The sequence below is a fragment of the Sphaeramia orbicularis genome, chromosome 5, assembly GCF_902148855.1.
Source record: "Sphaeramia orbicularis chromosome 5, fSphaOr1.1, whole genome shotgun sequence".
Classification (NCBI taxonomy): domain Eukaryota; kingdom Metazoa; phylum Chordata; class Actinopteri; order Kurtiformes; family Apogonidae; genus Sphaeramia; species Sphaeramia orbicularis.
In genome coordinates this window covers 10,416,663-10,438,929 of record NC_043961.1, presented here as the reverse complement: position 1 = coordinate 10,438,929, position 22,267 = coordinate 10,416,663, and positions in this window count along the sequence as shown.

The window sequence follows — 22,267 nt, the reverse complement described above, 5'->3', positions numbered from 1 at the left end:
TGCAACGGCAGAATAAATGCCACAATAATTATTCAGTGGCAGAGTTAGTCACATATTATTTTATAAAATTTTAGACCAGTGTAATTATCTCTAAAGCTGCACAAATGAAGACACATGTAGACACGACATGAAATACATGAGAAATGTTAAGCCCATAATAAAGAAATATTAACACACAGTCCCATATGCAAGGTTTCTGATGCAAAGAATTATATCAATGTCTTGTACTCATTAATGAAATTGATTGATTAGTCCATTTATAAATATATTCAGGTTCAGCTGACCTCATTTTACAGACAATAACATACTGCATGTATTTGGATGAAAGTGATGTTGTTCTACATTGCATTTATATATATAAGTTATTTATTACAAAAAATGTTTGTTATAACTGTGTAACAGCACAACAGGAAAGAGAAAAACTAAGGATCAGGCTGTCAGGTTGTGTGACCCTATGCTCTCACTGGCTGATGTTCTGTGATTCTGCGCTCTCATTGGCTGGCATTCTGTGACGCTGCGCTCTGATTGGTTGATGTTCTGTGATGCTACACTCTGGTTGGTTGATGTTCTGTGACGCTATGTTCTTATTGGCTTACATTCTGTGACACTTTGCTCTTATTGGCTGGTGTCCTGTGATGCTGCACACTGATTGGTTAATGTTCTATGACGCTGCGCTCTCATTGGCTGACGTTCTATGACGCTACGCTCTGATTGGCTGACGTTCTGTGAGGCTGCGCTCTGATTGGTTGATGTTCTGTGACACTGCGCTCTCATTGGCTGATGTTCTGTGACGCTGCGCTCTCATTGGCTGGCGTTCTGTGACGCTGCGCTCTGATTGGCTGGTGTTCCGTGATGGTGCGCTCTGCTCTTATTGGCTGACGTTCTGTGACACTCTGCTCTGATTGGCTGACGTTCTGTGACGCTACACTCTGATTGGTTGATGTTCTGTGATGCTGTGCTCTCATTGGCTGACGTTCTGTGAAGCTGCGCTCTCATTGACTGGTGTTCTGTGACACTGTGCTCTCGTTGGCTGACGTTCTGTGACACTCTACTCTGATTGGCTGACGTTCTGTGACGCTACGCTCTGATTGATTGATGTTCTGTGATGCTGCTCTCTCATTGGCTGACGTTCTGTGACGCTATGCTCTCATTGGCTGGCGTTGTGTGACGCTGCGCTCCCATTGGCTGGCGTTTTGTGATGCTGTGCTCTCATTGGCTGGTGTTTTGTGACGCTGCTCTCTCACTGGCTGGCGTTCTGTGATGCTCTGCTTTGATTGATTGATGTTCTGTGACGCTGCGCTCTCATTGGCTGACGTTCTGTGACGCTATGCTCTCATTGGCTGACATTCTGTGACACTGTGCTCTTATTGGCTGGTGTCCTGTGACGCTGCACACTGATTGGTTGACGTTCTGTGACGCTACACTCTCATTGGCTGGCGTTCTGTGATACTGCGCTCTCATTGGCTGGCGTTCCGTGACGGTGTGCTCTCATTGGCTGATGTTATGCGACACTCCGCTCTCATTGGCTGACATTCTGTGATGCTGCGCTCTGATTGGTTGATGTTCTATGACACTGCGCTCTGATTGGTTGATTTTCTTTGACACTGAACTCTCATTGGCTGATGTTCTGTGACGCTCCAGTCTCATTGGCTGACGTTCTGTGACACTGCGTTCTGATTGGTTGATGTTCTGTGATGCTGCGCTCTCATTGGCTGGTGTTCTGTGATGCTGTGCTCTCATTGACTGACTTTCTGTCATGCTACATTCTCATTGGCTGACATTCTGTGACGCTCCGCTCTGATTGGCTGGTGTTCTGTGACGCTACACTCTCATTGGCTGGTGTTCTGTGACGCTCCGCTCTCTTTGGCTGCTCAAAACAAATACATGAATGAATGAAAAAAAGCCTGTTTTGTTTAAAATCATTGCTTCCTGGTGCTTTTTTGGCTAAAAACTCAAAAAAGACTGTTCTAGGTAAGTTGCAAATGCCAATGTTCCTGTGACTTTAATAAAACAAGCCTCAAATCATTGCAACTTTCACTGCAATTTTTTGGAAAAGCTGCCCCAAAATCAGGCATTTTAGGCTGCAATAATCAAAAAAAAAAAATCCCGCGAAATTCTGGAGGGACTGCGTAACACGACTGAACCAAGACCTGAACCGACACCAGGTCATAATACTGACCCACAGACTGGTACTGTAGACACTAGGCATGATGGGTAATACTGACCCCACAGACTGGTACTGTAGACACTAGGCATGATGGGTAATACTGACCCCACAGACTGGTACTGTAGACACTAGGGCCAACTTGGACTCCTCAGACCACACTGAAACACAGTCCAGGCTTTTTGTTCTTTATAAACTATATAATATAATGGGGTTAGGGTTATATAATAATAATAATAATAATAATAATAATAATAATAATAATAATAATAATAATAATAGTTTAAGAAATGAGAAGCTACTCACTGCATCAGTTCCGGTAAAAAATACAATAAAATAACTTGTTGCCAGGGAACAGATTAATCATAGCAATAATTACACAATGAAAGGCTCATATTTGTTCAGTTAAATCCATGGTGACTTCTTTTTTTTTTAAGCTCAACAGTAAATAAAGTGTTGCCAGGGCATATGTTGTGTTTTTCTTCATATTTTCTAATGTTAACTTGACTGTAGCTGAAGCCTGTTTCATCAGGTGTGGGTGAGATGACGACACCGACTCTGTACATGACACTGGATTGTTTTTCATTTCACACAATGTCCGTTTAGAAAGAAGGACTGGCTAATGATGGGCTTTTCTGACGCACTGATCCAGGAGAGTCTCCGTTTTCACCATCTCTAAAATGTCCTTTGGCTTCAGAAATGGGCTCAGAGTTAAAAGTTGCAGGTGTCCTTCTCTCCTCCTGCTTCCCAAACTGGCCCAAAGGGAGCTCACTCTGGGAGTTGGAGTGTGAAAAGTCTCCTGTGAACCAGAACTGGAAGCTTTGACAGATTGCAGGAGGTTGCAGCATGAAAGGAAGAACTCATGATTGTTACAACATTGACTCTAAACTTATCCCACTAACGCTTACAGAGCAAAGCACTGGGCCCACCATGTCCAACAGAACACCACCAGTGTCCAGGATGTCAATATAAGATCTACACACGTTTACATTTGGTTTGTGGCTGAAAACAGGCATGAAAGTAGAAAACATGTTTTTATGGGGTAAAAAGGAGAGTATGACCAGTGTAGAATTAAACTAAACACTGACCATGGTCTCATACAGAAGTCACTCATACCCTGTCCAGGTCCACGTCCAGGTCCATCCTGGTAAAACTGGGATCCATCGGACTATTCCATGTAAAACCACCAGTACCATTACACAGATAAACCACCGCTCTGTTTAAACAGTTCAGTTTTAGGGCAGTTTTACGCTGTCGTCATTGTAATATATAAATATGTGTCACAGCCCTGGAGAACAACACAGACGTTCCATCTGCTACTGGAGGAAAACGGAGGAAAACGGAGGAAAACGACCACCAGATGGACTGGAAGAGGAAACATCTAAAATATGCAGGATAGTAGATCTGGAGGACCAGGGTTGGACACCCCTGGTCCAGACTCAAAACAGACTCTGGGCTGGACAGTCTAGTTTATTCCAGTTCTAAATGTGAAGTGTCATGACATAACTTTTGTTATGGTTTATCGCTACATAAATAATATTTGATTGACTGATGTTCATCAAAGCTCAGAGTACATTCTGTTATGTCAAAAAACTAGAGAAAAGTGACTTTCAACAAAATATATCCTGAACTGAACATAAAAACCAGCCTCTATAACCACTTTCATTTGTTAAGCATAGGTTTTACTGGTAAATTAATGCTGAATGTGTTCATGACGGAGCCTCTGAATGTCCACATGGGTCACAACTGATGAAAACCTGAAACCTTCATTTGACCTGAATTATGGACATGATCGGATTAGTGGTTCAAAAGTAAATGCTTTTAGTCACCAGTAAGAGTTTAGATGTTTGAGGGTCTTTACCTACTGTTACAGCTAAAAGAATGAACAGCATCCTGTTGAATTTTATGATAACATCCACACTTCTTGTTCTAACTGTATCTTGTCCCAACTTGGCCTCATATTCACTCCATTGGTGTGATCGGGTCCATAACTTTAGTTCTTCACGTCTTCTTGGGTCGTTCTACCAGTGTGAGCAGCTTTCCTTGGATCTTCAGGATTATCCAGAGGACTGCTGTCAGGCGTTACTGCTGGACTTATTTGGATCAGAACCTTACAGATCTGGCCCTTCCAAAAACTGTTGCAGAACTCCTGCATCTAGATTCCCATTCCATCAGTGAGTTGTTTCTTCCAACATGACTTTCTAACCCTTAAAGCCGTTGTTATGGTAACATGAATAGGTGTGTATTAGAGTCAGATTCATTCCAGATGCTGTGTTCACGCTCTTCCTGTCCACACACACACTAAAAATAAACACACACACAGTGAACTGTCAGATAGAAACAGCCCACTCACCTGTCCACCGTCCTTTAAGACCTCCACACCTGGTCCCACTGTCCTGCTCTGGTCCATAGTGGATGTCCACATGTACTCCCACAGGGTTCTTTAAGGTCCTTAGTCCTTTTTAATGCCAAGATAACTCAACTTTCCTCCTCATGTTTAATGATCATAAACAGATCTAAAATATCACACAGTTCAGTGAGTCTGGTGGTTCTGGTCTCTCTGCTTCTTCTCCTGCAGCACCAGGAGTCCACATGAGCAGGGCTTCCTCAGGCCCACACCTGTAGGCTGCTGGCTTTGATTTGACCCACTGACCCTGGAGGTCATGTGTTAGGACTCAGTGAAGACTCTCTGTCTTTGAGACTGCCCCCTGCTGACACTGTCCTCCTACTGAAAACTGGACTCCACTGCAGGATTATTATGGGCTGTTTTACTGAGTCAACAATCTGTCTGAAGGTTTGGGCTCCAGGAAGGTCCAGAATGACAATTAAGTCTGCTGTGGATGAGTGAGTCATGCATACATCCCATAGATACATGAGCATGTACACACACATAGCATGGGTGAACACATCCACATGGAATTAAACCAACAGATGAGAACCTTCCACTGGATAATAACTACAGAGGGTCAGTTTCAACTGGAAACAAGTGTTCAGAGAACGCAAACCTCCGGCAAGCACCCCAAACGGTGTGCATGTGTGGATCGACAATTTATTTTTAAATTAAACAGTTTCAAGGTTATTCCATACAGCAGAAGAACTTGAAGCTTGGTACCAGTCATGTGTATGTCAAATTCTATTAAATTCCAATCAGTATTTGTTGAGTTATAGTGAAAAATGTGTCATAAATGGGATTTTCAGTGTTAAATTGAAATGTCCACAGAGTCCACATTCCACAGTGGATGTGGACAATTTTGTGCCAGATACAAGATATTGTTATAGGCTATGTATGTGTATCAAATTGGAGGCTAATCAGAGTTGTTTTAAATTTTTGTATGAATTTTCGAAAATTGCTCAATGATGAGAGATAGGAAAACTGTAGATTTTGTGACCTTGCTGTGACCTTGAACTTTGGCCTACTTGGCCCAAAATTTAATGGGTCTGTCCCAGGGCCTAGGACTATCTGTGGGTAAAATTTGGTAAAGATGGTTTAATAGTTTTCCCGTAAAGTTGCTAACAAACAAACAAACACGCAAACAAACACACAAAGCAAAGTGATCACAATACCTCCTGGCGGAGGTAACAATGTATTCAACAGGTGAATAACTGAACAAACAAACAAACCCCGATGAAAACATAACCTCCGCCATCCTTGGCAGAGGTAATTAAAGCTAAAGGTGGTTCAACTCAGTATTCCATGTGGGTTTTTTTGTCCAGACTAAATATATGTGAACAGATTGACTATTCGTGAAGTATTTCATGTAGTGTGTATGTGTGTCTACCTGCAGACATATATGTGTCCATTCCATCTGTAAAACTGTAGACATAATTCCGCTGGGCTGAAGTTTTAGAAATGATCTGTTTCAGATAGAAAAGATATAAAATCAGACAAAATGTCTTACATCTTACATACTTTCAGAAGATGGAAAAATGACAAAATTGCCGGTTGTGTAATGTTTTCAACAAATATGATCAAGTGTTTCTCCATATATACATCCGTTTATTATGGATGAAGGTTTCTTTGTTTTAATGACAGTTTTGTTTTGTAGCTGGAGTTCAACTACTGCATTAAAAAAACAACCTTTGAACATATAAAAATACAGAATAGAAATAAATATACTGAGATATTAAAATACAGAACACAAATAAATGTACTTAGATATTAAAATACAGAACAGAATTAAATATACTGATATATTAAAATACAGAATACAAATAAATATAATGACCCATGAACATACATACTAACCCGGACCCCCCATACCTCTCAGACCTGGACCCCCCATCCTGGACCCCCCAGACCCCCGGGACCTGGACCTCCAAGATCTGGACCCCCCGTACTGGACGCCCCAGACCTGGACCCAGACCCTGAGGGAGCGCTGACACGTGGAGGATCCCAGTTTTGCTCAGATGTTCTTCATCATAACCTTCAGCGTCTCATGGAAGTGCATTTGAGTCTGATCTTCTCAGATGTTTTAACTTTTTAAAATAATTCTGTCTAATTTTACACCTGATGGTGCATCAGCACAGACACTTACACTGAGAACTTACTGAACTGACCTCAGTCCACCTGACAAGGACCTCATGTACGGACTGGTCCAAAACCACCTGAGTCTGTCCACAACGTACACACTTTTATGTCCATTAAATCAGGACATAGTGTCTCTGTCCCATCTGTCCCATCTGTCCCTCTTTAAGACATATGTAGATGTTCTTTGTTTTTTGTTTGTTTTTATTTACCATAATTAAGCCTTTTTATGCTTTAATTAAACCTTTTTAACTCAACAGCTGTGCTCTGGACGTTTTCAGAAAAATGTTTTTCAAACAGGAGTAAGACACACTAAAGTCGAAGTGTCTTTAAATTTAACAGAGTTTCTAGAACAGATGGTGAAAATGATGTAAGTTTAACACAAATAAACTGGAATGTTTATTGTTAACAGCCACTACAGGCAGTTTAAAGTCAGGTTTTAGTCATTTCATTAGATTTACTGATGTGGTGTGTTGAACCAAAGCACACGTCCCTGCAGATGCAGATGTATATGTTGGTGACTACTGTTCCTCTTTATTCCATATTCTGTTCCTCAGGTTTTCACAGCTGACCGTCCCATCGTCTGCTCGTTAACATGTGTTCAATAAGTCCAGCTGTGATCCAGACGTTGCTTAATTCATGTGAGTCTGTCTCCATTTGTAATATCAACGTGGGCACAGAAGAACAATAAAGGCCCATTTTCATTCATTCAGTCATCTTGCATAGAATTTGAATTATCACCATTTTTTGCCTGAAGAGAAAAAACAGATCCATCCGAGTCAAACATCCATCCTGAACTTTGGTGCCTTTTCTCCTGGTTCCTCCAAATGAACTGCAGGTCCTCTGAGACTTCATCTGCTTTCAGTTCTTCCAAACCCTCCATACAGGCTTTGGCTTTTCCATTTTCTGTCGGTTCCCCCTCCGCTCTCCGTCTTTCTGTGTGAGTAAATGAATTCCCCCCTGATGGTTGGGATGTGATGTGAGAGCAGCGATGGGCCACTTTAATCTCACAGATCCATCCTGGAGGTTTGTGCCCCGCCTCGGCACTCTCTGTTCAAACACTGAACTTCCTACCAAGACCACAGGATTACAGCTCCACCCTTCACTTGTTTCACTACATCAGTCCTTTCATGCTTTCGCTCCCTCTACATCTTTCTTCATTTCCTTCACATTAGTACATTTTTAAAGCACAAAACCTCTAATGTTATTTCTGATGTTCACACACAAAAACCTGAATTATAGTAGATCTGCCTCCACACACACCTTCTCCATCATCACCACCTGGGTTTAAGGACAGTTTAAAGGTGTGGGAGACTTTTGTGACCAATTTTTCATCAAATCTGTAAAACCTCAGTCATATCCTCAGTATCATGAATCTGTAAGTCTTTCTGTGATTACTCACCTGAATATCTTGCATTACAGTGAACAATTTCATGCCATCCACCATAAACAAACCATTTGTTTACAAACAGAGCCGGGAGGTAACTCGGGCATCTTTGGAATTTTGTTGCAATGTGCATTGTGGGAAGCGAAGGCTCATGCCGCTGTCTGGCAGCAGCAGCTGGAAAAGACACAACGCGGAAACGGCAGGAGCTCCCTTCCCTCTATGCATATTCCTCTAGCTGTTTCCGCGTCGTGTTTGTTTCATCCATAGAATACCATATGTTTGTGCTGCTGCTTTCAGGTGGCTGCGTGAACCTCCCTTTCTCACAGTGCACATTGCAACAAAATTCCGAAGATGTCCAAGTTACCTCCCAGCTCGGTTTGTAAACAAATGGTTTGTTTCTGGTGGATGGCACTAAGAAATTGTTCACTGTAATGCAAGAGATTCAGGTGAGTAATCACAGAAAGACTTACAGATTCGTGATACTGAGGATATGACTGAGGTTTTACAGATTTGATGAAAAATTGGTCACGAAAGTCTCCCACACCTTTAAATCAAACCGATATTTATCCAGTTTGGACCCAGTCCAGTTTGTCCAGTTTGGACCCAGTCCAGTTTGTCCAGTTTGGACCCAGTCCAGTTTCTCCTTGTGGGTGTTTCTATTGAACAGTGTTTTGTTCTGATGTGTGATTCTAGTCCAGTCCTGTCTGTCCACATGGGTTCATTGTGGTCCAATCCTGTCTAGTTGTGTTCTGGTTCTGGTTTAAGGCAGATGTTTGACTCAGTTGGATCCAGTGTCTATTGCCCTGAACAAAGTAGAACCACCTGTTCTGAGTACAGGGTCATAGGGGAGACGACTGGACTGAGCACAACCACCGGGACCAAATGAATAGGGACAAAACCACCAGGACTAAATGAACAGGGACAAAACCACCGGGACCACATGAACAGGGACAAAACCACCGGGACCACATGAACAGGACAAAACCACCGGGACCACATGAACAGGGACGAAACCACCAGGACCACATGGACAGGACAAAACCACCAGGACCACATGGGTCCAAATCAACTCCATGGGTTTACAGTACACTGGTACGCTATAGTTCTATATCCAAACGACTCCAAAACCACCTCATGAGAGCACAAACACTTTTGTGCGATCTTTGACCTTTTTTGCGACATTACTAGTGTTTCCGTCACCAGTTTCATTTTGAGCAATTTACATTTTACACATTTCTGAAGGTAATGGAAACCCAGCTAATGTAAGACCAATATGCTCACACACACACGCGCACACACACACACACACACACACACATGCACATTTCAGTGTCTGTAAAACAGTACAAACAACAGGAGATCGGATGATTAGTGCAGAGCCAAAAACACTGTTTGGTGTCATTTTGAAAAATGAAATCAGTGAGAACCATGACAAACGAGGTAACACGAGTGCAGCACTCAAATAAAACCCCATGAGCTGTGAAATTATGTTTTCAGACATCTGCGCCATCTAAATGAGACAGATAGAGAAAACAGATAGAGAGGAACTGTTGGTGAAGAAGTTGGCTGGTGTCAAACTCCTGTGTGGATTTGTATTTGCATGTGTTTGTCGAACTAAAGGTAAGAGACACATGAATATATGAATATTCAGCATGACTTCAATAAGTACAATGTAATATTAAAGAAGTCGACGTTAAACAGACGCAGATATGGGTTTATAAAACAGTGAATGCATGGTGGATTAAATAAAATAAAATAAAATAAAAAAATAAATAAATAAATAAATGTGGATCCAGTTATTGTCAACACCTGCAGGTCCGTCTTTGCATATTATGGTATGTGGTTTGTCCGTTCCCTTCTTCTGTAGTTGAAAACAGTCAGTGCAATAGCAGTAGATGAACCGACACTACAGTGGCAACACCGTGGAGGTTTGGATCCAACTGAGTCAAACATCTGCCTCAAACCAGAACCAGAACACAACTAGACAGGATTGGACCACACTGAACCCTTGTGGACAGACGGGACTGGACTAGAATCACACATCAGAATAAAACACTGTTCAATGGAAACACTTACGAGTATAAACTGTACAAATAAACACTCTTCTAATTTCTGGTCCAAAATTGAAAAATATATCAAATCTAAAAGTAATGAAAAGATAACTATAACATTCCAAAATGTAATTACATATTTTAAACATGACATTCAAAATTTAGAATTTGTTGTAAATTTGTTGATTTTATTTAGAAAATTTAATATACATAAAAATAAATATACCAACACACACCCAAATTTTAAAATCTTCCTATTGTAATTTGAAAAATATATTAAATCTTTAGAATTTATCTATAATAATTTAAAAAAAAAAAAAAAAAAAAAAGCTCTAACACACTGGCTATTTATAAACAATTCTTTAATATTGACTGAACTCTCTGTCACATTTATTTATTTATTTTAGATTTTATATTTTTATTTATTTACTTTTTTATACTATTATTTGTATATTATGCTTTGTGTCTTTAAATATATGCATTATTTTCTTAAACTTATTTGTTCAAATGCTTTTTCCTTTTTGACATCTAGTTGTTTGTTCAAAATTCATGTACTGTATACTCAAATGTTTTCAATAAAGTTGGAAAAAATAAATAAATAAAAAATAAAATAAACTGTACAAATATGTCTTTTATTTTGCAGAACACTGTGATGGAACCCCAGCTCCTGTTTGGATGTGTAGACCTCCTCATGGTCAGGTCCAGATCCTCCTATAAGTCCAGTATGTTTCATTGGCTGTCGAACACCCACACCTGATTAATGTGAGGATGAAATTAAGAGCTCCTTCTCTCTCAGTGAACTGATAATAAGAACCTTCACACCTACATCTGAGGTTATTATATTTTTCTGCTTCAGGCTAAGTATGTTATTACCACAGAACCTATCAATATTCTGCACTACATGTGTATAGAACTGAGATAACAGTTGGCTTTAAGCCTGTATTGATGCTTTCTATTATGGACTCTTTCATTCGGAGCATATATTAAGTGTCTGAGGTGGATGTTCGAGTCACATGGTGTGTTGGTGTAACTCTAATATGTGCTTACAACAGATATACCACTGCATCAGCCAATAAAAAACATGGGGAACAACACTGAGGTGCAGTGGGGGGCTGGGGGGGGGGGGGGCATTAATTAAGACACAATTAATTAGACTGGGCAGAGCCTCCCTTTAAGTGCTGCTATGAGTAATGAAGACAGAAAATGAAGGAACCCCTGAAAGCACTTAGCCTCTCACAGTGGCTGTTATCAGGAAATGAGGCCCAGAACTGCACGGAACAACCTGTTGACATGGTTTGGTCACAGCAGGGGGCGGAGTCATTTGGTTCCAACACATATGCGCCATCAGAGAGCGAAAGCTGCACGAAATCACAAGGTGTGAAACAAAACAAGTAGTAGGAGAGACACCTCCGACAGAAACTCTACCCAGAACCCTTTGCTTTAGGCAGTGCCGTCTTTCCTGATGAACGTTATGAAAAGTGACAACAAGTGGAAAACAACAAATAAGTTCTGCAGAATTCAGCTGTTTGACCAATTTTTACTTTTACTCTGTACATTTAACCCTTTCATGCATACTAGTTACTACAGTGGACAGTTATTCTACAGCTGTTCTCTTGTATATTCATGGGTTTTGTTGTTTTAGTTCCATATCAGCCAACACAGTGGATGTTTATGCACCATCCCATACACTACAATTCATATCATTACTGCAACTTTGCTGTTCTTGATAAACTTGATCTGCGGTAATATGTTTTAGTGTAAATCAATTGCTAATTGTTATTAAACTGTAATTAACAGGTTTCTTAACCCTGTAAAGCCTGAACCATTAAATCATTGACAGTAAATTCCAGTTCTTTCAAACTGGAGCCTTTATTGGTCCTTCTGAAGAACCAAAAAACAGTTTTTTTTTTCGAATATCAATCTGTCATTCTGCCCCAGGGCAGCTGTGGCTACAAATGTAGTTTACCACCACCAGAGTGTGAATGTGAGAGTGAATGAATAATGGGTCAATAATGTAAAATGCCTTGGGTGTCTAGAAAAGCACTATATAAATCCAATCCATTATTATTATTATTAATTTCCATGCATGAGTTTCAAATTTTTTTTTTTATCATATTTGATCCATCAGGTCTCAATGCTCAAATATTATTATTTTTGAACAAACAAAAACATAATGTTCACAAATATGCCTAATAAATTTGTAATTCCTTTTCTAAATGGTCCCAGTTCTTCCTCCTTCCTCATTAATGTCAGTCTTGTAGTGTCACTGGAAAGGCCTCTGGTGAATGAACTCCTCCCCCCTGGTGGATTATCTGTGTATTGCATGTATCTAATTGTATACATCAGGTTTTTCAAGAAAAAAAAATCACACTGATCATGTAGAGGGCTTCAAAACTCATGTATCAAATATGATACATTTGGTGTTATACAGTTAAACAAAAAGATTTTTTTTTTGGCATTTTATTTCAATGAAGTGAGTAATAACTAGTATTAGAGTATGTTCAAATGTGAGAAAACATCAGATTAGCTGCATTAAAACTGTTTTTATTTCATAGTTTTCACACAGTATATCACTTTCTAATATTGCGTTTTAAATACATGTGTCTTTACTTCAAAAATGAAACATATGGTGTCTAGCTGAATGGACATTTTTGTAACTCCATGAAAAACAGGTTCATTAAAAAAATTCCATTGCAGTGTTTTTTTCAGGCCTAAAGAGGAATAAAAACACTGAGGAAACAAATTTTGACTAAGGTTCTCATAATTCATGCATGAAAGGGTTAAACCCATAAAGGCACAGGTCTACTTTAGCGTCAGTTCCCAAATTAATGTTTCACTGGATTTAACCTTAATTAAGTGATTTATCGCCATTTATTATAATACTATTAGAACCTGTATTTGGTCCCATTAGACCCCCATGCGCGCTGATCCAGACCCCTGTCCACATCCACATGATCCCTGTTAATGCAGAGGTGGACCTTACAGACCCTGGAGACCACATTGGACCTTATAGACCTTGGAGACCACACTGGACCTTACACACCCTGGACCTTACAGACCCTGGAGACCACACTGGACCTTATAAACCTTGGAGACCACATTGGACCTTACACACCCTGGAGACGACATTGGACCTCATAGACCCTGGAGACCACATTGGACCTTACACACCCCTGGAGACCACATTGGCCCTTACAGACTCTGGAGACCACATTGGACCTTACAGACCCTGGAGACCACATTGGACCTTACAGACTCTGGAGACTACATTGGGCCTTATAGACCCTGGAGATCACATTGGACCTTATAGACCTTGGAGACCATATTAGACCTTACATACCCTGGAGACCACATTAAACCTTACACACCCTGGAGACCACAATGGACCTTACAGACCCTGGAGACCACATTGGACCTTAAAAACTCTGGAGACCACATTGGACCTTATAGACCCTGGAGACCACATTAGACCTCAGACTGGGGACCCACTGTCCTACCTGGAACTGGTGATGTCACTGTGTTGGAATGTGTGTGGAAATGACCAAAAATAGTCACTTGGCTGATAAAGGGTTAAGTGCTTTTGCCTCCTCTGATGCTAAGTGGTGATGTCAGAGTTTGACCGGTGTTGATCCACTGGGGGGGGTTCTGGTTCTAATGGTTCTAATGGGTCCCTGTGTGGTTCTTCTTTTAACTTCCACTCACTCGTTAATGGAACATGAAGGCGGTGACACACAGACCAGACCATCCACCACACTCACATCTGTCCACTTGACAGGGTTCTTCAGGGCCTTATTGTTCTGATGGACAGTTATTACTCCACAACACTGGGACATTTAGACCCGACCAGAGGACAGGAGGTCCAGGACTTCTGACCACAGCACTAACAACCCTTCATTTGTCCTCAGAGACATGTGGACACTGGACTAGTTTTCCTGAACAGAAGCATCAGAGCTTTTCCACCTGGATCAAAGCTGCTCTGTCATGTTTGATTTGTCCATAGGCGTCTAAGGTGGAGGTGAATGAAGGACCAATCTGAGCCTGATGGGACCAGTCTGAACCAGTCTGAACCAGCCTGAACCAGTCTGAACCTGATGGGCCCAGTCTGAACCAGTCTGAACCAGATGGAACCAGTTTGAACCTGTCTGGACCAGTCTGAACCTGATGGGCCCAGTCTGAACCAGCCCAAACCAGTCTGAACCAAGGTTGTAATAGTTTTGGATTTTCCATTCTAGTTTAGTTTCATTTAGTTTTGACTTTTTTTTCTCTAATTCAGTTAGTTTTAATTAGTTTTTAGAGCAGGTTTGCTAGTTTTTATTAGTTTTCATTTTCTTCTAAATGCTTAGTTTTAGTTTAGTTTTAGTTTTTTTCATAACTTTTCTCTTCCTCCCTGTCGTATTCAAATAAATCTCATACAAGACTCTGCTGCTTTCTCCCAACTTTAGTCTCCCTGTTTCCAGGTAGAGTGGGGATCAGAAGACGATTGGAAACCACAAGTGACGAGAAGTGACGGACCGTTTAATATCATATGGTGCCATTAGCTAAAATTCCTCGAGCGAAATAAACCGATTTCAAATCAATCCGTCATTGACAAAGACGAAAACTATGGGAATTTTTTTGATAATTTTTATATATTGTAGTTAGTTTAAGTAAGCACACAATACAGTTTCAGTTAGTTATCGTTTATTCTTTTAATTATAGTTTTTAGTTTTTTCAGTTAAAGAAAATGTTTTTTCAATTCTAGTTTTCTTTGTTTCGCTAGTTTTCATTAATGATAATAACCTTGGTCTGAACCAGTCTGAACCAGTCTTAACCTGATGGACCCAGTCTGAACCAGTCTGAACCTGATGGACCCAGTCTGAACCAGTCTGATTAAAGCTGACATATAGATGTTCATGTTCAGTGTGAGGGGACCAGGATGTCTAAGGTTTATGGAGGTAAATCTGTCTCATCCGATTTTGAATTATAAAAGATATTGAATTTCTAGCACTGAATTTTTTTGCCCTGAAATTAAGTATCTGATTTTTTTTTTTTTTTTTTTTGCGCTGAAATTAAGTATCTGAATTTTGTTTGAACTGAAATTAAGTATCCATTTTTTTTGTCTCTGAATTCAACTATGTTTGTAAATTTAGAATAAAAAAAAATTCAAATACAAAAAATGCAGATGTAAAAAATTCAAAAGCAAAAAATTCAGATGTAAAAAATTCAAAAGCAAAAAATTCAGATGTAAAAATTTCAGATCACACCGTCTTCCTGCATGGGTGTCACTTGACCAACCTAACGTAACTCGATTGGCTGGCTGTCAGTTCAACTTGAGATAGAATTGATTGCTTATCCTTGGTGTCCCGGATGTGTGATCTGAATTTTTTGCATCTGAATTTTTTGCTTCAGAATTTTTTGCATCAGAATTTTTTTAATTCTAAATTTATGAACATAGTTAAATTCAGAGACAAAAAATTCAGATATTTAATTTCAGTGCAAAAAAAAAAATCAGTGCTAGAAATTCAATGGCATTTTATAATTCAAAATCAGATGAGACAGATTTACTTCTATAAAGGCTCTTCTTCTCCAAACCCATCTGAAGTATTAACCCTCTGTACCATGTATTAACTCAGTTCATCCTAAATCCCTCTGTCCACACTCGACACCAACTGAAACCCATGAGGTTTTTTTCTATTATTTGCATATTTGAGTGTTTTCTACAGTTGGTTTAAAAATAAATCCATTCCACAGGAGGGCACGTATTTGATTTAATTGGAGTATTATTATGCACTGAAATGAAAAGTTAATTGCAGGTATGGATGAAATGGCTGATTTGAGTAGAGCCTTTCAAACAAAACTCTGCATTTGATATAAAAAATGCCAAATAATGAATGAAAACAGATTTTAAAGGCAGTAAAGTTTGGACACGTGAACAGTCAGTTATCAGCTCCCGGTTCAAAGACAGAAGCACGTATTCTTCTGTTTAGATGTCAGGTGGTTTTAGTAGCACATGTCTTTATTTTTGAGTCTTTTTATGAAATGAAAACATGTGTTCCTTCCTGTGTCAGTATTTGATTTTCTGAAGTATTTATCTCATTTACATTTTTCATTTGTTCCATGAACTCTCAGCCCTTCTAGGCAACAATATCGTGTCAACAACTTTCCAAACTACAAGACGGAATAAATACTAAACTAATAAAGGTTTCTGAATTTTTTCTGTTTTTTTACAAAATGTCTTTTCACTGAAATTCAATTGGTCCCAGTAATGACCAAGTTCATATTGTGATGACAGCGGTCTGGTATTCATCAAACGAACATCACTCAGTCAGTTCATCACTGAGATGAAGCGAGCACAGGCACAAAAACAATAATGTTGGAGCTCTAAATTGGGTTTGCTGATGGCGCTACTGCTTGGCTGCCTGTTGATGGATATTACTTTCCATGCTGTTCCCCAGGCCTCTGAATGAAGCAGCGCCTTTTCAAATGAGCGATTGTGCCGTGCTCTTCTTAAACTAGTTCAGCGTAGACTCGTTCATCATGGACGGTGGCGGTGGTGGCGGCGGCAGCGGCATCCCAGCGTCTGCCGTCACAATGGGGTTAGGAGAGGAGCAGTCTGCCACCGCACAGCTGGGTTTGGACTGGGACACAGACGCAGCGACACCTACAGACCGACCAATCAACCAACCGACCAACCAACCGACCGACCAACCAACCCACCTGCCCACCCACCCATCTAACTCCCTCCCTCCTTCCTTCCTCCCTTCCTTCCTCCCTCCCTCCCTCCCTCCCTTCCTTCCTTCCTTCCTCCTCCCTTCCTTCTTTCCTTCCTTCCTTCCTATCTTCCTCTCTTCCTTCCTCCCTCCCTTCCCTCCTCCCTCCTTCCTTCCTCCCTCCCTTCCTTCCTTCCTTCCTTCCTTCCTCCCTCCCTCCCTTCCTTCTTCCTCACACTCCTGAACCACAGTGGTTGTCTCACAGACTACTCTGGAACAATGGAACTACGCAACCACATGTCACAGCAGAAAACATTAACTATAATGAACTGGCCATGTAAGAAAACTGGAACGTTAACATCTTTATCCACCGTTTTTGTATCATGTGGTTGTGCTGAAGTGTGTTAAAGTAGCTAATGAATGATGGAGCCAATACAATGTAGACTGAGCTCGGTAAATGTGCATCAGTGGTGGTTTTCCATCATTAATACCTGCTGTTTACGGTTTCACTCACCTGGGTAATGCTCCAGCGTCAGGCTGTGCTTACTTTGCAGCTCTCATTTCAAATCCAAACCTGTCAACTCTTCAGTCTGTGTTTGTGTAAAGTGAGTTAGAGAGGAAACTGTTTGCATAAAAGGAGGGAAACATATTAAGGCTGACATTGGATCTGCTGCTTTTTGGAGGTGCAGAGTAAAGGGCAAAGCTGACCTCAGCATTTCTACACCACGTTTGAACTGCATCTGAATTCCAAAAACTTTTCACCACAATATTATTGTGTCATTAATGGAGTCATGGGGAAGGGCTTCAAAAGTGAAGCTGCAGCACTCACCGGAATCTGAGCCTGTACACGGTGCACTGCCTTATGGGTAAAGACAGTCCACTTTTGGACACAAGAGAAACTCTAAGAGGTGTCAAACATGCAGCCCGTGGGCCAAAACCAGCCCACCAAAGGGTCCAATCTGGCCCCCAAGATGAATTTATAAAGTGCAAAAATTACACTGAAGATAGGAACAGGTTCCGTACGGTTTAGTTCAGGTTCCACATTCAGACCAATGTGATCTATTAAAATAATAACCTGTTATATAATGACTGTAGTGTGAAAAAAAAACATTACATTAAACCTATAAATAATGACAGCTCCAAATGTTTCTGTTTCTTTTGGTCCAAAAATAACATTAAATTATGAAAATGTTTACATTAACAAACATTTAACAATAAAATATGATTAACCTGAACAAATATGAACAACGAAAAAGATAATTAAGTGTAATTTTAATAATATTCTGTCTATTATTTAATATTTTGAGCCTTTGTATCTGATCTGTAATAAACTTGTATAAATTATAAATAGAGGCAGAATATTGTTCAAATTGCACTTATTTTTCTGAAGACATGCCTGTTTTTTCAGGTTGAGTTGTTATTTTTTATAGTCTGTTCTGTTCTTATTGTACTGGTCCGGTCCACTGGAGGTAAAACTGGGCTGGATGTGGACCTGAACCAACAGGACTTGGACAGACCTGCTCCATGTATATCAGCAGATTGGACTTGGTTCTACATATGAGCCTATCAGATTAGGGTAGTGTGCTCATGTTAGCTAACTCCATGTCTCAGCTCAGATGGACCAGGACCTCAAAGACTTAAACAGCTGCTGGTGACCATAAACATCTACTGATCTGAAATGTTTCACCACTTTTCAAACACTATGTCTATCAACATATTTAAATAATTCAGGTCAGGTTGGACCCATTTGAACCCATTTGAACCCATTTGAACGTTCAGATGCTGATAGTGAACATCAAACACCGTCATCTTCTACAACATTGACTCACCAGTAAAACCATGTATCTTACAGTACAGTACAAGCTAACAGGTGGAGGTGGTTCATCTAGTCAGGACACCTCCTGGACCCCTCCCTGGGAAGGGGTTTGGGGCGTGTCCGTCCAGGAGGAGACCTCAGGGTCGACGCAGGACACGCTGGAGGGATTCTATCTGTGGACTGGGAGCACCTAACCTCAGGGTTCACCTGGAAGAGCAGGTGGAAGTGGGTGGGGAGAGGGACGTTTGGGCTCCTCTGCTGAGGCTGCTGCCCTCCTCCACCTGGACCCGGGTGAGAGGAAGACAATGGTACGGTATGGTATGGTACAGTATGGCATTACGGTGCAGTACTACAGTACGGTACTATGGTACAGTAGAGTACGATACTCTGACCAATGGTAGAAATTGTGGATGCTAGTTTTTATGTTCACTTAGTGATAAATTTCACCCAAAAAAGTCAGAACTAGAAAAGCACTCAGAGAGCGCAGACCTCCGCCAAGGCAGATCAGTGCCCCCCCCCCCGATCACCACCAAAATTTAATCATTTGTTCCTTGTGCTAGTATCAATGTTTCCTGAAATTTTCATCCAAATCCTTCCATAACTTTTTGAGTTATCTTGCATACGAACAGACAGACAGACAAACCAGCGCCAGCAAAAAAATAACCTCCTTGGTGGAGGTAACTAATGGAGTAGAATATCTGCTTCTTCACTGCAAAGAAATGCATAGATAATATTATATAAATGGTGATAAATTCTGTGACATAAACAACATTAATAACCTTTACTGAATGATGGTGTAGGTTATAGGTGAATGTACATGTTGCCTACCTCCACTGATATTATTGAAGCTAAGCAGACGGTTTTATTGATGTGAATGTGGTCCTTTTAAGTTCAGTAAAACCTCTTAAATTAAGGGAAGATAAAGAGGTGAACAGCCTGTTTTTATCTAAATAAATTGAGTGCCATGTTGATTATTGCATCATTTCATGTTTTCTTTCTGATGTAGTTATTAATGACTTAAATAAACAAGACCATCAGGGAATTCTGTCATATTTATCACTGATGTCTGTAGCTGCATTTATACCACCAACCACTGGATGGACTGAATCCACATGTTTCAACATGGGGTTGACATTTGTAGTTTTAGGTCAAACATTGTCTCAGCTGCTTCAGTTTCATTAAATAGTACATTTGTGTTCCAGATGCACTCAGATCTTTTCAGTTAATGTCCTCTGTACTGAATATATAAAGCACTAGAACATTCAGCTCCAGGTCTGAATCTGTAAACATCTTCCAGATCTCCTCTACTGAGCTGGAAACATCTGATCAGAGGGCAGAACATTCTGCATCTCCTTCCATTACACTCAAAGAAACGACTCTTTTTATCACATGCGCACCAACAGTTGTATCCTTCATGAAAAACCAGACAGAATGGAGCAGTATGATCAGAATCTGACAGTAAAAACTGTTTTACAGCAAAGTCTAAATGTATGTGATCGCTCTAATTCTAAGAGTCTGATGAGGTCCAACTGAAACACTGGACCCACTTCAACATGTTCTGCATTTTTAGCTCAGTGACATGAAGGTTCACATTGAAATGTCACAAAACTAGTTTTGATGGATATTGATAATTCTGGGTAGACATACTATTATATAACTGTGGTCTCAAAACTCATTTTAAACCATTCAGTGTCTTTTTAGATATTTTATATGAGTGTAACAGAACTGAAATGAATGTTCTTTTCTCCTCTACTCATTAAAAAATAACACTGAATAATTCACACATACACATGTACAAACACACATTTACACGAGAAACATAGGTGTTTTCATTTAAAGCCATACTGATTATATATATATGTATATGTATATGTATATGTATATGTATATGTATATGTATATGTATATGTATATGTATATATGGGCAAAGAAACAATGGGCTAAAAGACTGAGGCACCACCAGGTATGATTGATGAACCAGACCACCAAAGTTAGTTTCACCTTTAAATAAGTATGTCAATTAAAAAAAAAAAAAAACACTAGTGAACTGTCTTTTCATCAGGCTGGTACATACTGTATCTACCTGTGTCTAATGCTAATGCTAATGCTTATGCTTGTAATGATCAGAACATAATCCGACTGTTCCAATGACACAGTACACAACAGTATATAAACTAGTACATGTAGAACCTGTGGCTCCATATGGTCAGTGCACTAGTTCAGTGTCTGTAAAACAGAACCGGGCCTGGACAGGTCCAACACTGCACATGGAGGTGAGACAGTCCAGCTGTGTCATGATAATGTCCAAGAGCTGAGACCAGCTCAGTGTGTGTTCAGGTTACAGATGGGTGGTGTTTGGGTGGAGGAGAGGATGTGCAAGAGGGTCTGTTTAGGAAAAAAAGTGCTAACAAGGGCAGTGGATTCAATATGTCCAACCTCTGAGTGGAGCCTTAGAGGACCAGTGGACACATGCAGCTGCTACGGAGACACAAGCAGTGTGTCCTCTGAGCTCCAAAAATCCACTGAGCCAGGTTAGCTGCAGGCACCACACACACACACACACACACACACACACACGCACGCACACACACACACACACACACACACACACGCATGCACGCACACACACACACACACACACACACACCTACACACACACACACACACACACCTACACACACTCAGCAGGTGAAATAGGTGAAATGCCAGTAACCTTTTTTTACTGATTTACACTTTTGTTATCACCTTTACAGTCTGCGTACCTGTTTTAACAGTTCTATTTTAACTCCAGGTGAATATGACACTATATGGAAATGAAAGTGTTGAACGTCTGAAGGACACAGTTGAATATTCATATTTTACTGTGGAACAATTCAAGTCAACATGAATAATCCATCCAACCTGATTAGGTCTGTGTGTGGTAAATGAACAGCAGATACGTGTGTGTGTGTGTGTGTGTGTGTGTGTGTGTGTGTGTGTGTGTGTGTGCATGTGCATGTGTGTGCGTGTGTGTGTGTGTGCATGTGTGTGTGTGTGTGTGTGTGTGTGTGTGTGTGTGTGTGTTGACACTGATAAGATGGGAGGCTCTTCTCTGATCCTCAGCCAACATCAGCCTAGTTCTGGTTCTGGTTCTGGTTCTGTTTGGACCTTGTTCAACTTGCAAACTGAACTGAACTGGTTTACCTTCCAGAGAAGATGCAGGTCCAGGCTTTGGACAAACATATGATGACCAGACTGACCACACTCATGACCAGACTGACCAGACTGATGACCAGACTGATGGTCATACTGATGACCAGACTGATGACCAGACTGACCAGACTGATGACCAGACTGATCCAGAGTGATGACAAGACTGATGACCAGACTGACCAGACTGATGGTCATACTGATGACCAGACTGATGACCAGACCGACCAGACTGATCCTCTATTCTATGGGTTGTTCAGTGATCTGATCATCAGTGTTTATGTATTTTTATTCTTTTGTCCATATTTGGTCTGGTTTTATTCTACCTTAAATCAGTGCCTAGTTTGATTCTAATGATGTTAAAAAACTTGTTATGACAGTGCAGCTAATTAGATCCAACAGAAGAACTAAATAAGACATGAAACAAAGAATCTAATCATACCAAC